At 41.7% G+C, this 24,339-nt stretch overlaps 1 protein-coding gene across 3 annotated transcripts in view; it reads right to left on the bottom strand.

Annotated features, from left to right (window-relative positions):
* Nucleotides 1–24,339, bottom strand: part of xkrx (XK related X-linked) — a 43,920-nt gene that overhangs the window by 18,426 nt on the left and 1,155 nt on the right. The window contains exon 1 of one of the 3 annotated variants that reach the window (XM_041196256.1): nucleotides 3,495–3,555. The exons of the other annotated variants lie outside the window; for them this stretch is intronic. The gene's annotated coding sequence lies outside the window, so the exon portion shown is untranslated. Of the gene's footprint in view, nucleotides 1–3,494; nucleotides 3,556–24,339 lie in introns of those variants that run through there. 3 annotated transcript variants of the gene reach the window in all.

The following is a 24,339-nucleotide window of genomic DNA, read 5'->3' as shown; positions in this document are numbered from 1 at the left end:
AGCATACTAAAGGGAGGACAAGGCAACCACAGCTGACAAGGGAAGTCAGGGACAGCATAAAAGCTAAAGAGAAAGCATACAATGCGGCGAAGAGCAGTGGGAAACCAGGGAATTGGGAAGCCTACAAAGACCAACAGAGGACAACTAAAAAAGAAATAAGGAGGGAGAAGATTAAATGTGAGGGTAAACTAGCCAGTAATATAAAAGAAGATTGCAAGAGTTTTTTTTAGATATATAAAGGGTAAGAGAGAGGCAAAAGTGGACATTGGGCCACTGGAAAATGATGCTGCAGAAGTAGTAGTGGGGAACAAAGAAATGGCGGAGGAACTGAATAGGTACTTTACGTCAGTCTTCACAGTGGAGACGAGTGACATCCCCAAAATTCAAGAGAGTCGGGGGGCAGAGGTGAGAATGGTGGCCATTACCAAGGAGAAGGTGCTAGGAAAACTAAAAGGTCTGAAGGTGGATAAATCTCCTGGGCCAGATGGATTACACCCCAGAGTTCTGAAGGAGATAGCTAAAGAGATAGTGGAGGCATTAGTGGTGATCTTTCAGGAATCACTAGAGTCAGGGAGGGTCCCAGAGGACTGGAAAATCGCTAATGTAACCCCTCCGTTTAAGAAGGGAATGAGACAAAAGACAGGAAATTACAGGCTGATTAACCTGACCTCGGTCGTTGGTAAGATTTTAGAGTCCATTATTAAGGATGAGATTTCAGACTACTTGGAAGTGCATGGTAAAATCAGGCAAAGTCAGCATAGTTTCATCAAGGGGAGGTCATGCCTGACAAATCTGTTAGAATTCTTTGAGGAGGTAACGAGTAGGTTAGACAAAGGAGAGCCAATGGATGTTATCTACTTGGACTTCCAGAAGGCCTTTCACAAGGTGCCGCACAGAAGGCTGCTCAGTAAGATAAGAGCCCATGGTGTTAGAGGCAAGGTACTAGCATGGATAAAAGATTGGCTGTCTGGCAGGAGGCAGAGAGTGGGGATAAGGGAGTCCTTCTCAGGATTGCGGCCGGTGACTAGTGGAGTTCTGCAGTGGTCAGTGTTGGGACCACAACTTTTCACTTTATGCATTAATGATCTAGATGAAGGAACTGAGGGCATCCTGGCTAAGTTTGCAGATGATACAAAGATAGGTGAAGGGACAGGTTGTATTGAGGAGGCGGGGAGGCTGAAAAAGGATTTGGACAGGTTAGGAGAATGGGCAAAGAAGTGGCAGATGGAATATAACATGGGGAAATGTGAGGTCATGCACTTTGGTAGGAAGAATAGAGGCATAGACTATTTTCTAAATGGGGAGAGAATTCAGAAATCTGGAGTGCAAAGGGACTTGGGAGTCCTAGTCCAGGATTCTCTTAAGGTTAACTTGCAGGTTGACACGATAGTTAGGAAGGCAAATGCAATGTTGGCATTTATTTCAAGAGCACTCGAATATAAAAGCAGGGATGTGCTGCTGAGGCCTTATAAGGCTCTGGTCAGACCACATTCAGAATATTGAGAGCAATTTTGGGCCCCGTATCTCAGGAAGGATGTGCTGGCCCTGGAGAGGGTCCAGAGGAGGTTCACAAGAATGATCCCAGGAATGAAAGGCTTAACATGTGTGGAACGTTTGAGGACTCTGGGTCTATACTCAATGGAGTTTAGAAGGATGAGGGGGGATCTGATTGAAACTTACAGAATATTGAAAGGCCTGGATAGAGTGGACGTGGGGAAGATGTTTCCATTAGTAGGAGAGACTAGGACCTGAGGGCACAGCCTCAGAGTAAAGGGAAGACCTTTTAGAACAGAGATGAGGAGAAACTTCTTTAGCCAGAGAGTGGTGAATCTGTGGAATTCATTGCCACAGAAGGCTGTGGAAGCCAGGTCATTGAGTGTATTTCAGACCGAGATAGATAGGTTCTTGATTGGTAAGGGAATCAAAGGTTACGGGGAGAAGGAGGGAGAATGGGGTTGAGAAACTTATCAGCCATGATTGAATGGTGGAGTAGACTCCTTGGGTCAAATGGCCTAATTTCTGCTCCTATGTCTTATGGTCTATGTCAACCCTCCTTACTGTTGTAATTGATTCCTTTATGAATATAGTGATACCCCCTCCTCTTTTACCTCCTTCCCCACCTCGCCTGAAGACCCTATATCATGGAATATTGAGCTGCCAATCCTGCCCCTCTTTCAACCATGACTCTGTGATAACAATGACATCATACTCCCATGTATGAACTTGTGCCCTCAACTCATCTGCCTTACTTGTCAGACTCCTTGCATTAAAATAAATACTATCCAACCTTGTGCCTTAACTGGCCTATAATTTCTAAGCCTTCCAGACTCACTTGCTCTCTCTTCTAATTTTGGCTGTGCATCTCCCCCTGCGGAACCTCCTCTCAGGATGCCATCCCCCTGCCAAGGTAGTTTAAACCCTCCCCAACAGCACTAGCAAACCTCCCCACGAGGATGTTGGTCCCATTTCGGTTCAGGTGCAACCTGTCCCGCCTTGTACAGGTTACACCAACTGCAGAAACAGTTCCAATATCCCAGAAATCTAAAGCTCTCCCTCCCGCACCATCTCTCCAGCCACACATTCATCTGGACTAACCTCCTATTTATATACTCACTAGCATGTGGCACTGGAAGTGATCCAGAGGTTACTGCCTTCAAGGTCCTGTTTTTTAATCTGTTTCCTAGCTCCCTAAATTCTGCTTGCAGGACCTCATCCCTCTTACTACCTATGTTGTTGGTACCAATATGTACTACGATCTCGGTCTGTTTGCCCTCCCCCTTTAGAATGCCCTGCAGCCGTTCAGTGACATCCTTGACCCTGGCACCAGGGAGGCAACACACCATCCTGAAGTCATGTCTCTGGCTGCAGAAACGCCTGTCTCTTCCCCTTACTATCGAGTCTCCTACCATTATTGCTTTCCCCTCTTTTTCCTCCCCCCAGTGCCATGAGCGTGGCTGCACTCCCCCAAGGAACCGTCACTCTCACCGTTTTCCAATACAGAAAAATGGTTCTTGAGCGAGATGCACCCTGGGGATTTCCTGACTACCTGCCTGAGAGCTTTCTTCTGACTGATGGTCACCCATTTCCTCTCTGTCTGCACTTCCATAAACTGTGGGGTAACCACGTCTAAAAACGTGCTTTTCATGAAACTCTCAGCCTCGCAGATGCACCTCAGTGCCTCCAGCTGCCGCTCAAGCTCCGAAACTCGGAGATCAAGTAGCTGTAACTGGTGGCACTTCATGCACACGTGGTCAGTCAGAGCGCAAGGAGCATCTAGGACTTTCCACATGTTGCAGGTGGTACATAACACGGGGCTGAGCTGCCCTGCCATGCCTCTAGTTGAAAAAAAACCCTTACTTCAAGTTAAATACAGTAAAAAAAATTAAATTATTTACGTACTTTAAATAAAAACTAAAACCCTTACCTTCCCTTAGCTTAATCTATTTTAAACTGGAGAAAAAAAAACTGGAGAAAAACACTCACCCACTACTCACCAATCAGCTCTCACCTTTGTGCTGACATCATTTTTTGAAGCTTCCCCGCACTTGCACTGGTTCTGATCTCTCTGCCGCTCTCTCGCACTGCCTTGTGATGTCACTCTTGTTATTTTCAACAAGAACTGACTGCAGGACACTCTTCCCAGACTGCTTCACCGTGATGCTGACTGCAGGACACTCTTCCCAGCAGAGTCCTTAATCCTGGCACCAGGCAGGCAACACAACATTTGGGGGACATGGTCTCAGCTGCAGGGAACTGTATCTAACCCCCTATGTATACTGCCCCCTACTACAACTATATTTCTTTTTAATCCCCCCACTTCAATGGTCACCTGCACCATAGCACTGCGGTCAGTTTGCTCATCCTCCCTTCAGTCCCTGCTCTCATCCACACAAACTACAAGAACAATGAACCTGTGGACAACTGCAAGGGCCGGGGCTCCTCCATGGCTATATTTTGGAACCCCATACCCATCTCTCTTACAGACACACCGTCCTATTGCTGGCGAAGGGCCAAATCTGATGTACTTAGCTTTAAGGGTGTGACTACTCCTGGAACGAAGTGCCCAAGTAACCTTTCCTCTCCCTAATGCATGCAGTGTACAAAGCTCAGACCAGCTCATCAACTCTGAGCCAAGTTCTTCGAGCTGCAGACGCTTATGACAAATGTAGTTGTTATGGATCAGGCAGATGTCCTCCAGCTCCCATATGGTACAGCTGTAACATGTCACCCGCCCTTGCATTTTTATTGTGTTTTATTTAACTAATTAGGTTAAGTTAGATATATTACTCAATGATTATCCATAGTTATATTGGGAAGTTTAACTAGTTACACTACACATTTAATACAATTCTTATGTCTCTCCAGTGTCAGTTTAAACTATTTCCCCAGTTAAAAAAAACTTAAAACTTACTAATACCCTACTTGCTCACTTAATTTATACCTCTGGGCTTCAGCTCTTGGGTCTTGCCATCTCTGACTCACACTGTTGGACCACTCCTTTTTGTAAAAGAGCAGAACAGCACCTCCTCCCTCACTGCACTGAATTCTCTCACTTACTAAACTCCCAAAATTATGCACCCAATCACAAGCTACCACCCATCTATTCCCATACTCTTGCCTTGTCTTTATCCCTTTTTCATCAAGAAACTCTAGATTTTGATGTTCCTCCTTTATCCCTCATGAAAATGTGTTGACTCTGTACATGAACCATCTCTTTGAATGGCTACCACTGTTCAACTACTGTTTGCCAAAAAAGTATTTGATTCCAATTCATCCAGATTCCTTTCCAACTCTCAGAAATTACCCCTCCACTAGTTAGGTATTTTTATGCTCAACTGTTTTTATTCTTTCATGTGATATGGGTGTCGCTGGTAAGGCCAGCATTTGTTACCCATCCCTAATTTCCCTTGAACGGAGTAACTTGCTAGCCCATTTCAGATTAGAGCAGTCAAGAGTCAACCTCATTGCTATGTGTCTGGAGGCACATGTAGGCCAGACAAGGTAAGGACAGTTGATTTCCTTCCCAGAAACACATTGGTGAACCGAATGAGATTTTAACAACAATCAAGCGTAGTTTCATGGCACCATTACTGAGAATAGGGGCAGAATTTTGCCCTTGACGGGCAGGTGGGGGGGTAGCGGGATTCTCTAACTATCAAAGTGCGCTCTTTTGTGCACATCTCCCTGAGACTAAGTGCTGTTTCAGGGAGATTGGTGAAAGGTTTATTAACTTCAAAAATGGCAAAATAAAAAAAAAAATAACAGGTCCCCCTCATGTGACAATGTCACATGAGATTGGACATGTTAATAAAAAGGACAGAAACTTTATTAGACTTTTTAAAAACAGACATGAAACCTCATCCTGCCAATTGATGAGGTTTCATGTTTTTTCAGAAGCCCGCTGGGGCTAATGGCCTGCCCACCAGCCTTAAGGTTGGATGGGCAGGGCCTTTAATTGGTTCAACTACCCTGTCAATGGCCTCAATTGGCCATTGACAGGTCAGTGGAAGGACAGCTGATTTCGCTGTCCGCCCGCCTTCCTGAATATTTAAATGGGGTGGGATGACGTTGGGGATTCCCCCTGACATCATCCCGCGTCATTTTCATGTTGGCAAGCGGGCCCCGCCCCCAACTCGCCAACAGAAAAATTCAGGCTAAGCTTTCAATTCCAGATTTTTATCAATTAATTAAATTCAAATTCCACCAGCTGCCATAATGGAATTTGTTCCCATGTCCTTGGGCATTAGGTTTACCTAATTAATCACTTGGCCATTGTCTCCCCATATTGTATCATGTTTGTTTCTATAACTAACCTAAATAAGGCAGACCTGGCAATGTTTACTGGCACCATGGAGGGAAATTTGCAGGCATCTTTATGATGCATGTAGATGTTTTTTGTGAGGTGGTAGCAGCGAATTTGAAACTGTTGTCATTAATGGGCTCGGAATCGAGTTTAAAACTGGAAGTCAGGCTTCTGGTGCATTTAAATACACTGGACTGGAAATCAGGCAGATCGGATCACATGTCCTTTTACATCAGCAATTCTGCTTGGAGAATATCAATCCCATTGCAATTAGTCATGGTGGGACCTCCCAGAAAGATAAAGCAGCTTCTGAAATGGAAAAAGAGGAACTCAAAAGTCTAATTGGGCAACTAAATTGGCTAAGCAAACAAGGCCGGACGTCAGTTTTGACATTTTGGAATTGAGCACTAAAATGAAATGATCCCAAGGTTGAAGAAATCATTTGAGCAAAACAAAAAAATATTGACAAAATTAAAAATGGAGCAGTGTTTTTTGAAATTCCCATCTTTGGGTGATCTTAGGAAAACAAAACTGTTTAGTGATGTGTCACATGCAAATCTGTGGATTTTTGAGCGCGTGAGGATTTATAATATTTCTCATGGGGAGCTGGGGGTGGGGGTGGGGTTAAATGTTGCCCTTTGGCATGGGAATCTAAAAAGAAACAAAGAGTTGAAAAAAATACAAAAAAAATTGACAAAATTAAAAATGGAACAGTGTTTTTTGAAATTCCCATCTTTGGGTGATCTTAGGAAAACGAAACTGTTTAGTGATGCATTATATGCAAACCTGTGGATTTTCGAGCGCAAATATGTTGGCCGTGGAGACTCTCACCCCTGTTGAGGCGGTAGATGTGGCATTCTTTATATCAAAGATGCTGGCAGAAATTTTAAATGGGAAAGGGTATTCAGGAATGGTACCTAACTAATGTCTTTGACTATAAACTAATGTTTATTCTACGAAGAGCATTAACAAAAAGATATTGTGAATTGACATTGCAAGCTTAAAACAGATACTTGAGAATAAGGAGATTGCCAAGATCAAATGGATTGATAGCAGCTACCAGTTATCTGATTGCTTCACCCAAAGAGAAACAAGCTCCAAGAAGTTATAGATTCTAAGCCACATATCCTTGTTTCCCTAACAAACAAATGACAGGCTCGTTATCTCAGGCTATCAAAAAGTCATGAATGACAAACATAATCAAAGTCAAATCACAGATTTTGTAAGTGAAACAATTTCAAAATAATAAAATCTCTAAATGTTTAATTCACTCACCAAAATGGCCAACTTTAACCAGGCTTCTTTCAATAAACTCAAAAATTTATTATGAAATGAAACTTCTTGTTTTTCTTTTCAAACAAGTCGTAAACTGTTTAACGTACAAATTGTGATCCAGAAATGTAACAATTTACCTCTTTTAAAATCCCAACACACACATACACAAAAAAAAGGACAAGCCAAATAAGGTCTCTGCAGAAGTTGATGTAAGGGAACACTTTATCCTTTTTCATAAAGCTTAAAAAGGTCTTGACACTGTCGATTTGGTGTTCCCATGTGCAAAGACGGAGCACTGGTCACAGTAGTTGTTTGGAAGTCCTTTCCAAAGGATCTCTGGTGAAACACTGTCTTTCTTAACTCTTGCTTGTCACAGCTCCACAGGTTTTCAAATGCAGACGAGTTATTCTGATATGAGAATTTTCTGGCTGAAGGTGAACATCCACTCTGGACTGCAGGCAATACAGGGAGAGAGGGAGACAGAGGGGCAATCTTCCTTCACAGTTCGCTCCCAAGACAACGCCGAGTTCAAAAGACATGTTCAAGCAAAACTTCTCCCATGCCAGGTATTTTTTCAGCCAATCAATGGGAGCCCACAGACTGGCAACAGCAGTTTTTAAAAAATATTTTAACTCAAGTAAACAAAATAACTCCTCTCCCCAGGCATCCTGTTGGTCATTTAGTTGAAGTCATGTGATTTCTTAGAAAAGCAACTTGCTCTCAGGTCAAAGTGAACATAAGACCATACGAAGTAGGAGAATTAGGCCATTCGGCCCCTCAAAGCTGTTCCACCATTCAAGGTCATGGTTGATCAGTTTGCATTTTGAATTCAACATTCCCATCCACCCTCGATAACCTTTGATTCCCTTGCCTAACAGGAATCTATCTACCTTCGCCTTTAAAAATATTCAATAACCTCGCCTCCAACCACCTTCGGAGGCCAAGAGTTCCAAAGTCGCACAACCCTCAGGAAAACATTCTCCTCACCTCTGTCCTATAAGTGAGATCTCTAATTTTAAAACAATGCCCCCCCAGTTCCAGACTCACCCAGAGGGGAAATATCCTTTCCACATCCACCTTGCCAATACTGTTCAGGATCTTATATACTTCAATCAAGTTTTTCCTCATTCTTCTAAATTCTTGTGGAAACAAGCCCAGTCTGGCTAACCTTAACCATAAGGCAACCCGCTCATTCCAGGTATCAATCTAGTAAACGTCCTCTGAACCGCCTCCAACACATTTGGATCCTTCCTTAATTAAGGAGACCAATGCTGTGTGCAGTTTTCGAGATTTGGTCTCATCATTGCCCTGTATAACTGAACTTGTAACCTTTTAAAAAAAAACCTCAGGGGGAGTATCCAAATTATTCTGTCTTTCTAATTTTTTTTTAAAAATAGTATATAGTTCTTGGAGATTATGGATTCCAGACGTGTTCACCCTTAGGAAATGAAGCACCATATTCAAATGCATTTCATTTCGAAGTATACAGGGAAAACATATACAATATATTTTAAAAATTCAAACATGCACTCATTCATTCGCTCCTATAAAAGACCCTATGCAGCTTTCTATGATCTTCTTGATTTCCAGATAATTCTAACAAAATTACATTCTTGGTAATGCATCAACAATTATATTATCTTTCCCAGCAATATAGACAAGATTTAAGTTATAAGGCTGTGTTAGCAAGCTCCATAAAAACAGTCTGGCATTCTGAGTCTTAAACCTTTCTGTCTGGCACTCCCTTGGCCATACTGCCTTTGCTTTCTTTTGTAATAATTCTGTTAGTGGAGCAGCTATTGTGCCAAAGATTAGCACAAACTTACGATAGAAGCTGCACAACCTCAAAAATCTCTTCTTGTTTAGTTTTAGGGGCAGGGAATTCCACGAAAGCCTGTACTTTAGGTGTTCTTGGCAAAACTTGTCCTTGCCGTACAATATGCCCGAGATCAATTACTTGCGCTTTCATGAACGACCTCTTGGCAAGGTTTATAATGAGATCTGTAAACCATAATTGTTGAAATAGGGCTTCCAATTGTTTTAAATGATTTTTCCAAGTGTTGCTGTACATCAATACATCGTCCAAGTAAATCACACAGTTAGGAACACTCATTATAACTTGATTCATTCGTCTTTGGAAGGTGGCTGGAGTATTTTTTAGCCCGAATGGGATCACTCGGCATTGGTATAGACCATTTGCATGACAAAAGCCGATATCTCCTTAGCTTGTGATGTTAAAGGTACTAGTCAGTATCCTTTCAATAAGTCCATCTTAGTGAAGAATGTAGCACTGCCAACCCTGTCAATACAATCTTCTAAACGAGGGATTGGTAGGGTTTTTTTTTGTCACTGCATCAACCTTTCTGTAATCCGTGCAAAATCTGGTTGACCATCAGGTTTAGGCACTAACACAATTGGAGAGCTCCAACTGCTTTGACTAGGTTCAAATAGGTGATTTTCCAACATATGTTGAATCTCTGCTTTCAACTGAGCCTATTTCTCCAGACTTAAATGATAAGGATGCTGTTTTATAGTAGAAGATTGCCTAAATCCACATCATGCATGGCTAGAGTTGTACACCCCAGTTTATCCCAACAGATTCACTTAAATTTTGTAAATAACCTCACTAGATCTCCTTGTTGTCCTACCTCTAAGATTGATAATATGGTGTCTAACTGTCCTAATATTTCAGTGTTAGCTAACCAGATTATAGGAGGTTCAATTGGTGAACTGTTTAAGTCTCCTTCTGCCTCACTCTTACTGTCTCTTTCATCCTCCACTGTCCTTACTACCTGACACACCTGCTCCTTCTTATCCTCCTCACTACAATGGTACTGTTGCTGGACTATTAATCCAGAGACCCAGGGTAATGCTCTGGGGATCCAGGTTCGAATCCCGCCATGGCAGATGGTGGAATTTGAATTCAGTGAAAATCTGGAATTAAAAGGTGACCATGGAACCATTGCCGAATGTTGTAAAAACCCACCCAGTTCACTAATGTCCTTTAGGGAAGGAAATCTGTCTCCTTACCTGGTCTGGCCTTCATGTGACTCCAGACCTACAGCAATGTGGCTGACTCTTACATGCCCCCTGAAATGGCCTAGCACTCTCAGTTGTAACAAATCACTATAAAAGTCACAAAAAAGGAATGAAACAGGATGGACCACCTGGCATCGACCTAAGCACCAGTAACGACAATGGCAATCTCAGCCCTGTCAGCCCTGCAAAGTTCTCCTTACTAACATCTGGGGGCTAGTGCCAAAATTGGGAGAGCTGTCTCACCAACTAGTCAAGCAACAGCCTGACATAGTCATACTCATGGAATCTTACTTTACAGATAATATCCCAGACACCACGACCACCATCATCCCTGGGTATGTCCTGCCCCACTGGCAGGACAGACCCAGCAGAGGTGGCAGCACAGTGGTATACAGTCAGGAGGGAGTTGCCCCGGTAGTTCGCAACATCGACTCTGGACCCAATGACGTCTCATGGCATCAGGTCAAACATGAGCAAAGAAACCTCTTGCTGATTACCACATACCGCCCTCCCTCAGCCAATGAATCAGTGTTCCTCCATGTTGAACATCAATTGGAGGAAGTATTGAGAGTGGCAAGGGTGCAGAATGTACTCTGGGTGGGGGATGTTGATGTCCATCACCAAGAGTGGTGCGGTAGCACCACTACTGAACAAGTTGGCTAAGTCATCAATGATACAGCTGCTAGATTGGGCCTGTGGCAGGTGGTGAGGGAACCAACAAGAGGGAAAAACATACTTGACCACATCCTAGCAGATGTATCTGTCCATGACAGTATCGGTAGGAGTGACCACCGCACAGTTGTTATGTAGATGAAGTCCTGCCTTCACCTTAGGGATACCCTCCATCATGTTGTGTAGCACTATCGCCGTGCTAAATGGGATAGATTTTGAACAGATCTAGTAACTCAGGACTGGGCATCCATGATGTGTTGTGGGCCATCCGCAACAGCAGAATTATACTCTAACACAATCTGTAACCTCATGGCCCGACACATCCCCTATCTTCTACCATCACCATCAAGCCAGGGGATCAACCCCGATTCAATGAAAGTGTAGAAGGGCATGCCAGGAGCAGCACCAGGCATGCCTAAAAATGAGGTGTCAACCTGGTGAAGCTATAACACAGGACTACTTGCGAGCCAAACAGCATAAGCAGCAAGTGATAGACTGAGCTAAGCAATCCTACAACCAACAGATCAGATCTAAGCTCTGCAATCCTGCCACATCCAGTCGTGAATCTGGTGGACAATTAAACAACTCACTAGAGGAAGAGGCTCCACAAACATCCCCATCCTCAATGATGGGGGAGCTCAGCACATCAGTACAAGAGATAAGGCTGAAACATTTGTAACAATCTTCAGCCAGAAGTGCCAGACGCAAGATCCATCTCGGCCTTCCCAGCATCACAGATGCCAGTCTTCAGCCAATCCGATTCACTCCACATGATATCAAGAAACAGCCGAAGGCACTGGATATTGCAAAGACTATGGGCCCTGACAATATTCCGGTGAAAGTACTGAATACTTGTGTTCCAGAACCTGCCGCACCCCTAGTTATCATGTTCCAGTACAGCTACAACACTGGCATCTACCTGGTAATGTGGAAAATTATCCACATATGTCCTGTACACAAAAAGCAGGACAAATCCAACACAGTCAATTATTGCCCCAACAGTGTCTTTCCATCATCAGTCAAGTAATGGAAGAGGTCATCAACAGTGCTATCAAGCAGAATACCCTGCTCACTGACGCCGAGTTTAGGTTCCACCAGGGCCACTTAGCTCCTGACCTCATTACAGCCTTGCTTCAAACATGGACAAAAGAGTTGAACTCCCGAGGTGAGGTGAAGTTGACTGCCCTTGACATCAGTGACAATGTGGCGTCAAGGAGCCCTAGCAAGACTGGAGTCAATGGGAATCAGGGAGAAAACACTCCACTGGTTGGAGTCATACCTAGCACAAACAAGAGAGAATCCAACCATCACCCTTGATGTTAAAGGCATTACCATCCCTGAATCCCCCACTATCAACATCCTGGGGTTTACCATTGACCAGAAATTGAACTGGACTAGCTATATAAATACTGCGGCTACAAGGGCAGGTCAGAGGCTAGGAATTGTGCGATGAGTAACCCACCTCATGACTCCCCAAAGCCTGTCCACCATCTACAAAGCACAAGTCAGGAGTTTGATGGAATACTCTCTACTTCCTGGATTAGTGCAGCTCCTACAATGCTCAAGAAGCTTGACACCGTCCAGGACAAAGCAGCCGCTTGAACGGCACCACATTCACAAACATTTACTCCCTCCACTACCGATGCACAGTAGCAGCAGTGTGTACCATCCACAAGATACACTGCAGGAATTCACCAAGGTTTCTTCGACGCCACCTTCCAAAAGCTCGACCACTACCATCTAGAAGGACAATGGCAGCAGATAGATGGGAACACCACCAACTGGAAGTTCCCCTCCAAATCACTCACCATCTTGACTTGGAAATATATCGCCATTCCTAACAGCACAGTGGGTGTACCTACACCACATGGACTGCAGCGGTTCAAGAAGGCAGCTCACCAGCACCTTCTCAAGGGCAACCAGGAATGGGAAATAAATGCTGGCCCAGCCAGTGAAGCCCACATCCCATGAATGAATTAAAAAAAAAATATTGATCTGATACAGCTGATTCTTTTTCCTGCGATCTGGGGTGTCTATCAAATAATTTACTTTACCAACCCTCTTAATTACCTTCTAGGACCACTGAACCATAATTTCAGAGGTTCCCCTGTAAACGCAATAACACTAACCCTTCATCCCCTGGCTGAAAAGTTCGGGTCTCAGCTTATCTGCCCATTCCTTCAACTTTGTTTGTGAAATTTTAAAATGTTCCTGAGCCACTTTGCAGGTTCCTGTGAGCCATTCCTGGAACTTGGTCCATAATCTTGCATACAGGATTCATCTCTGTCCTAAAAAATTTCTTTAATTAAATTCAGATGACTTATCTCATGTACATAAATTAATTCAAAAAGACTAAAACCAGTAGAGCCATTCGGTGAAACTCGGGTAGCAAATAAAACGAAGTCCAGTCCTTCTCCCAATCATGGGGATATTCATGACAATATGCTCTAATCATTGTTCTGAGAGTTTGATGGTACCTCTCTAAAGCTCCCTATGCCTATGGATGATTTGCCATGGACCTTTAACTGTTTTACACCCAAACTATTCATTATGTTTTGAAAAATTTGAGACCTAAAATTAGAACCTTGATCTGACTGGATCTCTATTGGCAATCTATATCAAGTAAAAAATTAGGTTAACTTCTCTACCATGACCTTGACTGTAATTGTTCTCAAAGGGACGGCTTCTGAAAATCAAGTTGTCATATCCATAATAGTGGGGATATACTGGTGTCCTGCTTTCATTTTTGCTTATGGTCCCACACAGTCTACTAACACCCTGCTAAATGCTTCCCCAAAAACTGGTGTGAGAATTAAGAGTGCCAATATGATCGCAGTTTGTGGTTTTCCCACCATCTGGTACATTTGAAACATTTCACAGAACTGCACCATGTCCTTGTGAAGACCTGGCCAGTAAAAATGTTTGGTTTATCTGCACCTGAGTTTTCCATACCCCTACATGTCCTGCTATAGGAATTTCATGTGCTATCTGTAATATTTATTTATGGTAGTTGGGCGGTATCACTATCTGATGAACAACTATCCACTCTTCATCTGCAGGTCTGTGAGGAGGTTTTCACTTCCTCATTAGAATTCCCTTTTTCACATAACATTCTGGAACTCCCTCAGTTTCAATTTGAGCCAATTGTGCTATCTTACTTAACTCTGAGTCAGCTTGTTGAGCCTCAATTAGAGAAGGCTTACTAAATGTTTTTTTTGGATTATCCAAGTTTTTAAAGAAAGTTTCGGCTAACCAAATATCTTACTGTAGTATCACTTTGATTTCTGATAATGGACTTTGCTTAGCCATTGCTCAGATCATCACACATGAAGGAAAAAGTCCTGGTGCCTTTTCCTGTAACTGCTCCATCTCTTTGGCCTCACTTTCCATAATTACGGGAGAAGCTACTACCTTTGCTCCAACTAAATTATTTCCCAGGAGTAAGTTAGCTCTATCTACAGGTATCTTCTGGACAACTCCTACGGTCACTGCCCCAGACAGTAGTCACACCCCAAGCACAACCGGTACAAAAGTATGGGTATATACTCACTGCCAGTACCATTGACTAAAACTTTGACTTTTAATGTGCTCCCTGGTGGAAATGTTATGCCTTTCCCCAGCAAAAGTGTTTGAGTGGCTCGTGTATCTTTTACTTTGGTCATTGGTTTAGCTGTCTCATTTGACGGATTAGGGGTTACTTTTCCTCGCAACAAAAATTCTTTATAACCCTCATGTACCTTAGTCACCTCGGTGAACTCACAGCAGTGTTCTCAGTCAGACTCACAGCTTTAGTTAATGCTATAACTTGACATGTATTTTCACTCAGGGTCCTTTTTTCTGAATCGCCCTTACATACTCCAGTGAATCCCATGGATTTCCCATGCAACTTCCAGCAGTCCCACCTTGTTACAATGGAAACACTTAAGCCTTCGATTATCACCTCCAGTTTCAGAACCTTCCTTTGTGGCCCGAGAAGGAGTTCCCAGGACATTCCCAACAGTCCATTCTCTTCCCTGGCTACTTGCCTTCCTTTCACCTTCCCACTTTCTATCCCTCGGGTTTATGGGGGTGACGAAAAAATGGTTTGAATTTATGGACCTGCTCAATCATCAGCCATCTCTGCTGCCTGTCTAGCTGTTGTAACCCTCTTGTCTTCCACATGCGTTCTAACTACTGGAGGAAGTGGATTTTTAAACTCTTCCAGGAGAATTATATCCCTAAGAGCTTCAAACATAGCAACTATCTTAAATGCCCATATCAAAATTACTTTGCTTTACCCTCTCAAATAGAATATAGGTCTGCCCAAGCTGTTTCCTTATGTTTCGAAACCTCTGCCTATACACCTCAGAGACCAACTCATACACCCTATGAATAGCCATTTTTACTGTATTACAATCCATAGAAACCTCTTCCGAAAGTGATGCATAAAGCTCATGAGCCCTGTCCACCAACCTACTTTGCAAGAGCAGTGTCCAGTTTTCTTCTGCCTCTTTTTAAATTCCAGCCTTTTCTTGTTCCTTCTCTCTTGCCTTTGCCTCTCGTTCTTTATCCTTCTCCCTTTCCTCCTTTGCTAACTTATCCCTCAGGAGGTCAAGTTTTCACATTTCCATTTCTCTTTTCTTTCTAGTCCAAGTTTTTTAATCTCTCGCTCTTTTTCCTCCAATTCACTTTTTTTCTTTTTCAAGTTCAAGCTTCTGTTTTTCTCTATCTCTTTCTATCTCAAGCTGCTTCATTTGCAACTGAATCCTAGCTAACCTAACTAATTCCAGCTGTGATACAGGAATTTCAAGTGTCTCCTCTTTCAATTGTAAACACTGAGTAATTACTTTAATCACATCATCCTTATGAAATCCGGTTTTTATTTCTACCTTCACTTTATCTGCTAACTCTTTCAGTTTAGCCTTAATCAAGGATTTCATATTATCTACTGTTACATCTTCTACTCCCAGAAAAGTGTTAGCAACTTCCAAAGCCATTTTGATTTACTAATGTACAAGAAACCTGGCATCTGTTCTTTTATCCTTTACCAATTAGTATTAATGTGTTCAATCACCCATTGTCCATGTTTCAAAATCCCACAAGAACCTCCAATCTATGTTACGACTGGGATGGGAGGAGTGCGCAGTTTTTGTAGCCCCACAACTCCACAGGTCGCACCATAAGTCTAAAATGTTTAATTCACTCGCCAAAACGTCCTACTGCCAGACCCAGAATACAAGAGACTTTAATTCAGGCTTATTTCAATAAACTCAGAATGATTCATTTATTATGAAACAAAACTTTTTTTTTGAAAAACCAGTTGCAAAACTAGTTAACATACAATTTGTAACCTGGACATGTAAAGGTTTACCGCTTTTAAAATCCCAACACACACACACACAAAACAAAGGACAAAACAAGTAAGGTCTCTGCAGAGGTTGGCATAAGGCATATCTTATGAAAAAGGATAAAGCTTGAAATGGTCTTGATGGCTCGTTGCTTTGGTGTTTATGTGTGCAATGGCATTGGTCACAGTAGCTGTCTGGAAGCCCTTTCCAAAGGATCTTCGGTAAAACACTGTCTTTTTTAACTTTCACTTGTCACAGTTTATGGTCTTTCAAATACAGATGAGTTATACTGATATAAGAATTTTCTGGCTGAAGGTGAACAACCACTCCCCAGACTGCAGGCAATACAGAGAATGGAGAGAAGAGCAATCCTCCTTCACAGATCGCTCTTAACACACACACTAAGTTCAAAAAAACAGTTTCAGTCAGAACTTCTCCCAGGCCAGTTGTTTTTCAGCCAATTTGCAGGAGCACACAGCCTGGCAAAAGCAGTTTTTTTTTTTAATTTTAACTCAAGTAAACAAAATAGCTTTTATCACCCCCCCCCCACTACCCACCCACCCACACGCAGGTGTCTTGCTGGTCATTTAGCTGAACTCTTCTGATTTCTTGGAAAAAGCAGCTTGCTCACAGACCAAAGTGACTCAGAAGAGTATCCAATTAATTCAATGTCCTTCCATTTAAAACAATCTTGGAGATATTTATTTCTGTTGTTAGGAATCCATAAGATCGCAGATATAAATAATTTAGACTAACAACTATGATGTGAAGTTTATAAGTGAACACATATACTCAGTTTTTCACTGGCTTCAGCTTGACAGTTATCTAAAAAAGTAGACATTCACCACGTGTATTGTGATACAAAGTGATGTAATATCCCTGCATTACTTTAAAATTCAAACTGGGATAAAAAAGGCACCTTGGCAAAATTGTTGACGAAAATATGGCTCAAAGTCATAGAAACTTCCCAATAGGTTTTCTGATGTAATGTTTACACCTACTCCTGACTGACCTCTTTCCCCCCATCCCCACCACTCCACCTGCTGGGCTACTCAGCATCAATAGCAGCAGCCACCTATAATTACTTGCTCATAATTCAATCCATTGGGCAACCTCCTTCAAAACAACAAACATATTAGACAAGATATGCACTTCTTCCTTAATTTTAAGCAAGGCAGCATGAGGTTGCAGAAACCAAAATTAAACTGGTTTCAATGTTGACACTGCTGTAAGAGCGACACAGAAACATTAAAACAGTCTCTTATTATTTAAAACCAGTCACAGCTCTGATCTATTACTGAAAGTTTGTAAATACAGCAGAGACCCTAAGTATTTTTAGCTATCTTGAATATAGCGGCAAAAGAGTTAAGACAAGATGGGTATTACATTTTAGAATGGTTTCTACACTTCTTACACAACATTGTGTAGCTTTCATAATTAAGATCACCCTCATTGCTCAATTGCCTTTGGCTTTAAGGGTATCTTTACTAGTCTTAATATCTAGGTAAGCTTTAGGTAACATGTCCAAGATAACAAACAGTAAACCTTTCAAATACCTAATCTAACCACTAGAATTAAGTTGTGCCTCCATTGGATTCTTCTCCATTCTCAATAACTGATATGGTATCACAACATCAGACATTTAAGGTTTAAACTATTGAGCAAATGAGAAGAAATGAAGCAAATAAGCAACTGATACAACATAGATATATTAGAAGTTATACCATCTAACTCCTCAAAAATAATTGCTCACCATATCTAATTCTTTTGAATTAACATTTTTTTTTCATATTTCTCAGCATTGTAAGAATTGAACCAAAACTCTTGAAGGTTCCAAATAGATTCTCTCAACTCAGTTTCACTCAGCTAAATTCAGGCACAAACATCACAGAATTAAATAAATGGTAGCCTGATTCCAAAGCAAACAATCATTATAAGTGACAAGTATGTGCTTGTTTCAATATAACTGGTGCCACCCTTGAAACTTGTAAATCAATTCAAAACTTCCTTGCAATATTTGCATCAATCTAACTTGGAAAATGGAATTTGACTGCAGGTGGCTTTTTACCTATTTATTCTGGATGAATTTAAAGGGACAGCCACCAAACCAAAGCAAAATTGCTTCACTTTTTGTTACATTACTGTATTGCTGCCTTATCTGGATGTGGACGTTGCCAATGCAGCACTTATAAGGATTGAAACTACAGTACATTTCTTGGAGTTCCTGGGTTGGCACCACAACAATGTTGGATGACCATAATAAATCCCTGTAGGGAAATACTCTATTGTAACAGACACTTTTTTTTTGCCGAGTTGACTCTAATCATACTGAGATATTGTGGTCAGAATACACAGTAAGTTACATTGTATAACAACATGGTTATAGCTACTGTCGTACCAGATAATGTTTAAAAATTCTTTTTTAATCGTGGAATAAACCATCATTCATGGCAGCTACTTGAAACTTAGGTAAACAACAGGGCGTCTTTCCTCAAGATCAGTTACTTCTCTCAGTAAAGTACTGATGCCTCTGATGTGTTGGTGTGGAATGTGTGTGTACAGATCCCTTTCAAACAGCTCTTATCAATTCCCTCCTCCAAAAACCCACCTTTAACCTTCTGTCCATATCTAATTTGCTTTTTTCACTTCAAATTCTTTGAACATGTTGCCTCCCAAATCATTGTCCATCTTTTCTGTAACTCCAGTCAGATTTCTGTCCTGCCATTAACATTACCTCTAATTTTATTTTGTTTTATTCATTCGAGTGTGCAGGCCTTTTAAATACATTTGCATAGCCGCCGATATGCAGTAACTTAAAAGGGTTGACTTATGCTTGGTCTGCACAGAAACTTATGGGTTAGAGAAAACACTGTCTGCCCCAACACTGAAACCATCTTATCCAATGCTACAGATGACATCCTGTGGCTGCGGAGTACTCTCTCTCCTCATCCTTAATATCACTTCAGTCTTTGAAATGATCAACCATACCATCATCCTCCAACACCTCTCCTCCGTTGTCCACTCAGTGGAACTGCCCTCACTTGGTTATACTTTTACCTTATCCAATAGTAGCCAAAGCATCTCCAACTTTGGCTTCTCTCTCTTCACCCCACCCCCCGTATCATTACCTCAGGAGTCCCCAGATGATCAAACATGAGCATCACTACCTCCCTCCCACTTTCCTTATCTGCATACAGTCCCTTGGTGATGTCATGGGGTCAGGCTCCACATGACAAAACCTAGCTTTCTCTCCCTGCCAGCCCCCCATTTACCACCTTCCATCAACTTCAAATCATTCAAACCCTCCTGCCCATGGCCTGTCCCACACTGCCCCTCTCATGCATGATCCTTGTACTCATTGATCTAATGGGGGGTTTGACAGCCAATGCATCAAACATAAGTGCTCATTCTCATATCAGATCCCTTTAAGGCCTCCCCCATCTTTACTCTATATTGTTCTTCTCCCTACAACTGTTCCAGATGTCTCTGTTCCTTCTACTCTGGCCCCTTGTGCATTGCTCAGTTTCTTCTCCCATATTGGTGACTGTGCTTTCAGTTGCCTGGACCCTACGTTCTTGAATTCCTTTGTAATCTATCGCTCCAACTCCCACTCTCCAACTTAAAACCCACCTCTTTGAACAAATATTTGGTCACCACTCCTACCATCTTCTTTGGATAGGGTTGATTATGCTTCTGAGCAGCACTTAGATTTGTTCTATGTTAAAAGGTGCTTTATAAAGTCAAGTTAAAGAATAGAATCTCACAGTACAGAAGCAGGCCATTCAGTCCATCATGCCTTTGCAAAAAAAGTGTTACAATTGAGCTCAATCATTTTTATAACTCTTAAATCTCCTTAGAATTCTCTGCTCTAAGGAGAACAATCTCAGTTTCACTAATCTCTCATTCCGCATGATGTTCCAACATTCCTCATAACGTGCACCTTCACCAAGGTTCAGCAATTCCTCCTAAGCTATTGTGCCCAAAAATGGAGACAATACTCCAGCTGAGGCCTAACCAGTTAGTTATAAAGGTGTTGCATAACTTCCTTGCTTTGGTACTCTCCATCACTATTTATAAAGTCAAGGACCCCATATACTATTTTCTTTAAATAGCCTTCTCAAACCATCTTCAAAGATTTGTATAAGAGAATGGCAGGTCTGAATGCTTCTGCACAACTTTAAAATTGAATAATTTAGCTTATATTACTCCCCCACCATCTTTCTCAATATTAGACCTCATCTGTCACATGTTTGCCTATACACCAATTTTGCCACGCTGAAGCCTGCTACTTTACTCATCACTGTTGTCATTGCTGCGGTGAAAGATCAGGAATAATTGGAGAAAATCTAACACAGAATCTGCTTAAGTGGTATCTTAAACCCTTCCAAAATACTTTCTGCATAAGAGATCAAGCCATTTAACTGGGCTTCTCTTTTGTGTTGTAATTCATAGAATAGTTACAGGACAGGAGGCCATTCGGCCTGTTGTGTCCATGCCGGCTCTAAGCAAGAACAACTCACTTGGCCTCATTTCCTACCATTTCCCCGCAGCGCTGTATATTTTCTCTCTTCATATAATTATTTAATTCTCTTTTGAAGACCTCAACTGAATCTGCCTCTTCCACATACCCATGCAGTGCATTCCAGATTCTAATCATAGAAAAGTTACAGCACAGAAGGAGGCCATTCAGCCCATCTTGTCCATGCCAGCCCAAGGAAAACCATTCACTGTGTAAAAACTTTCCTCATATTTTCCTTGCTTCTTTTGCCAGTCACCTTAAATTGGTGTCCTCTGGGTCTTGATTATTCCACCAACAGAAACATTTTCTCCCTATCTTCTCTGTCCAGGCTCCTCATTATTTTGAACACCTCCATCAAATCTCTTCTCAATAGAAATGATAGAAATTATTCATATGAGTTACAGAATCAAAGAGTTCTGTTAAAGGTAAAATAATTTGTTTGCATTTCTGTTTAAACCCTCTAAAACATGCCACATTGAAATATAGTGATTCAGTGTCAGCCTTGGTTAGCATGTTCTTTGTTTAATTTATCTGCGTGTGTTTGCTGACAGAAGCAAACAATTCAAGTTTAGAACAGACAGAGGAAGCTGCAGATTTGGACTTAGGTAGGTTGCAACTTTCCACTCTGAGGGCCAAAGTAAATGCATGTTAGTCAGGACTTCTGTTAAGCAGAGAAAATACTAACCTTATCCTTCACCACGTGAAATGCAGGTGTGGCTCAATTTCAGTTTGGATTTTGTGAGGGAAAAGCAGCTGGGAAGATTTCTTCCACTAGCTACAAGCTAGAGCAAATCTACAATGATCCTCACAGTGCCTTGTGACAGAAAGCAGTCAGCAGAGCTAATTTAGAAAACTTTGGGAAAATAGCTGGATATCTTCCAGCACCCCACAGAATCACACAGTGCAGAAGAGGCCCTTCGGCCTTTCGAGTCTGCACCAACATGTGAGAAACACCTGACCTACCTACCTACCTAATCCCATTTACCAGCACATGGCCCATAGCCTTGAATGTAATGACGTGCCAAGTGCTCATCCAGGTACTTTTTAAAGGATGAGAGGCAACCTACCTCCACCACCCTCCCAGGCAGTGCATTCCAAACCGTCACCACCCTCTGAGTAAAACAGTTCTTCCTCACATCCCGCCTAAACCTCCTGCCCCTCACCTTGAACTTATGTCCCCTCGTGACTGACCCTTCAACCAAGGGGGACAGCTGCTCCCTATCCATGCCCCTCATAATCTTGTACACCTCCATCAGGTTGCCCCTCAGTCTTCTCTGCTCCAACAAAAACAACCCAAGTCTATCCAACCTCTCTTCATAACTTAAATGTTTCAACATCCTGGTGAATCTCCTCTGCACCCCAGCCAGTGCAATCATATCCTTCCTATAATGTGGCGACCAGAACTGCACACAGTACTCCGGCTGTGGCCTCATCAAGGTTCTATACAACTCCAACATGATCTCCCTACTTTTGTAATCTATGCCTCGATTGATAAAGGCAAGTGTCCCATATGCCTTTTTCACCACCCCAACAACATGCCCCTCCACCTTCAGAGATCTATGGACACACACGCCAAGGTCCCTTTGTTCCTCAGAACTTCTTAGTATCATGCCATTCATTGAATACTTCCTTGTCAAATTACTCCTTCCAAAGTGTATCACCTCACACTTTTCAGGGTTAAATTCCATCTGCCACTTATCTGCCCATTTGATCATCCCGTCTGTATCTTCCTGTAGCCCAAGACACACAATCTCACTGTTTACCACCCGGTCAATCTTTGTGTCATCCACATACTTACTAATCTTACCCCTACACAGTCATCTGTATCGTTTATATAAATGACAAATAATTGGGCACCCAGCACAGATCCATGTGGTACGCCACTGGACACTGGCTTCCAGTCACTAAAGCATCCTTCTGTCTTCACCCTCTGTCTCCTACAACTAAGCCAATCTTGAATCCACCTAATCAAATTACCCTGTATCCCATGTGCATTTGCCTTCTTTATAAAAGTCTTCCATGTGGGACCTTGTCAAAGGCTTTGCTGAAATCCATATAGACTACATCAGCTGCACTACCCTCATTTACACATCTAGTCACCAGAAGGAGCTAATACATCCACAAGGAGATCAGCAAAGAAAAAGGTGGAAGGTTACAGAGCCAAAAAGCTAATGGAAGGGCCCCCACTGAGACTAGCTTCCATCACGGCGGCAGGTGAAATTAAATTCAGAATTTAAATTCCACCTGCTGCCATGATGGGAATTGAACTCCAAAGCATTAGCCTGGGTCTCTGGTTTACTAGCCCAGTGACAGTACCACTATGCTACTGTCTCTCCTTAATCATCCGATTATCTGATGCTCATCTTATGGTTCCTTTGCTATTTTAACAGAGAGATCAAGCCAGATAAAGTGATTTAACAATGTTAAACATTCATCCATTATAATCAACAAAAGTAATTTCTGGCCTATCTTGCTTTTTTAACACTATCAAAAGATTTATTTTCTTATTCCGAAACAGTAATATTTTAATAACTGATTGCAAGACTAGCCATTTAAACTGTAGCAGGACTTGCTGACCACACTCAACTAGAAACCCATCATTGGGATGTCTATACAAGCAATTTTTAAGGCAATTTATGTTTATCAAGCCACTAGTGTTGTTATTTACTATTCCAGACACTGCCACTTTCCACTGTCTGAGTCATTCTCTTAGGAATACTTAGTTTGAGGTATCTGCATCCTTTTTAAACTTGATTGGCAATTAGATATATCACTGCTTCCATCTCCACCTCTGAATAGAAGGATTCTTACAGATAGTATATTGTTTTCATTTACAGAATATTTTCCAATATATTAAAACCTAGCAGGATTGCAAATAATCACATGAATGGTATAGATAGATGTATCATGACTGCAAAGATATGTCGGGGATAGAGAGTGATGCTGACAGAAAGGCAGAAACAGAAAAAACAAAATAAAGTACACTCCAAAGATAAGCCAGAGAAACCAAAGTATTTAAGATTATGCTCTACAACCATTCAACCCCACCTGCACAACCTACACTAATCTATTTTTCGTTGTGCTCTATATACCATTATGAAAACTGCAGAAATGGTAAATATCAAAGAAAGTACATCAGAAAGTAGTAGAGGGAATAGAGGCTACAACGGAACCATTGCAATGCATAATTATAAAAGTCATATGACTTTCTGTCAGTGCATAACCGCTACCTCACATGCAACAGAACAATTAATTTTGGAAGAAATCCCTTATCTGCAACTGATGCTCTACATAGCCATATGTTTCACAAGTGATTAAAACCAGGTCTGGTCAATGGACCATTTTAAGCCTGAATAGAACTTTTCATAATCATTATAATTAAAGAGTCTGAACTGTTACCAGGGGATGCAACTTGCAGCAGGAGACACTTTTGAGTAGCACACATAAATAAACATTCCTTTAAATGCTGTACGTAAGCATAATTATCTCAAATATGCATTATATTAATCTAAACTTGTTTTAATACAAACTTAGAGAACATTAATTTCATAAAAGGCTGAGTCAAGTGACAATAATTAGTACCATTATTAAAAGCTGCAAGTTTTTGTGAAAACTGACGTGAAAACACAAGGTACAAATGATAAATTAGATGTTGTGCCAGTGAACAATCTGAGAATTTATATTCTACATAAATTTCACAATGC

Source organism: Carcharodon carcharias, chromosome 9, assembly GCF_017639515.1.
Source record: "Carcharodon carcharias isolate sCarCar2 chromosome 9, sCarCar2.pri, whole genome shotgun sequence".
NCBI lineage: Eukaryota > Metazoa > Chordata > Chondrichthyes > Lamniformes > Lamnidae > Carcharodon > Carcharodon carcharias.
This window is presented reverse-complemented; position numbering and strand designations above follow the sequence as displayed.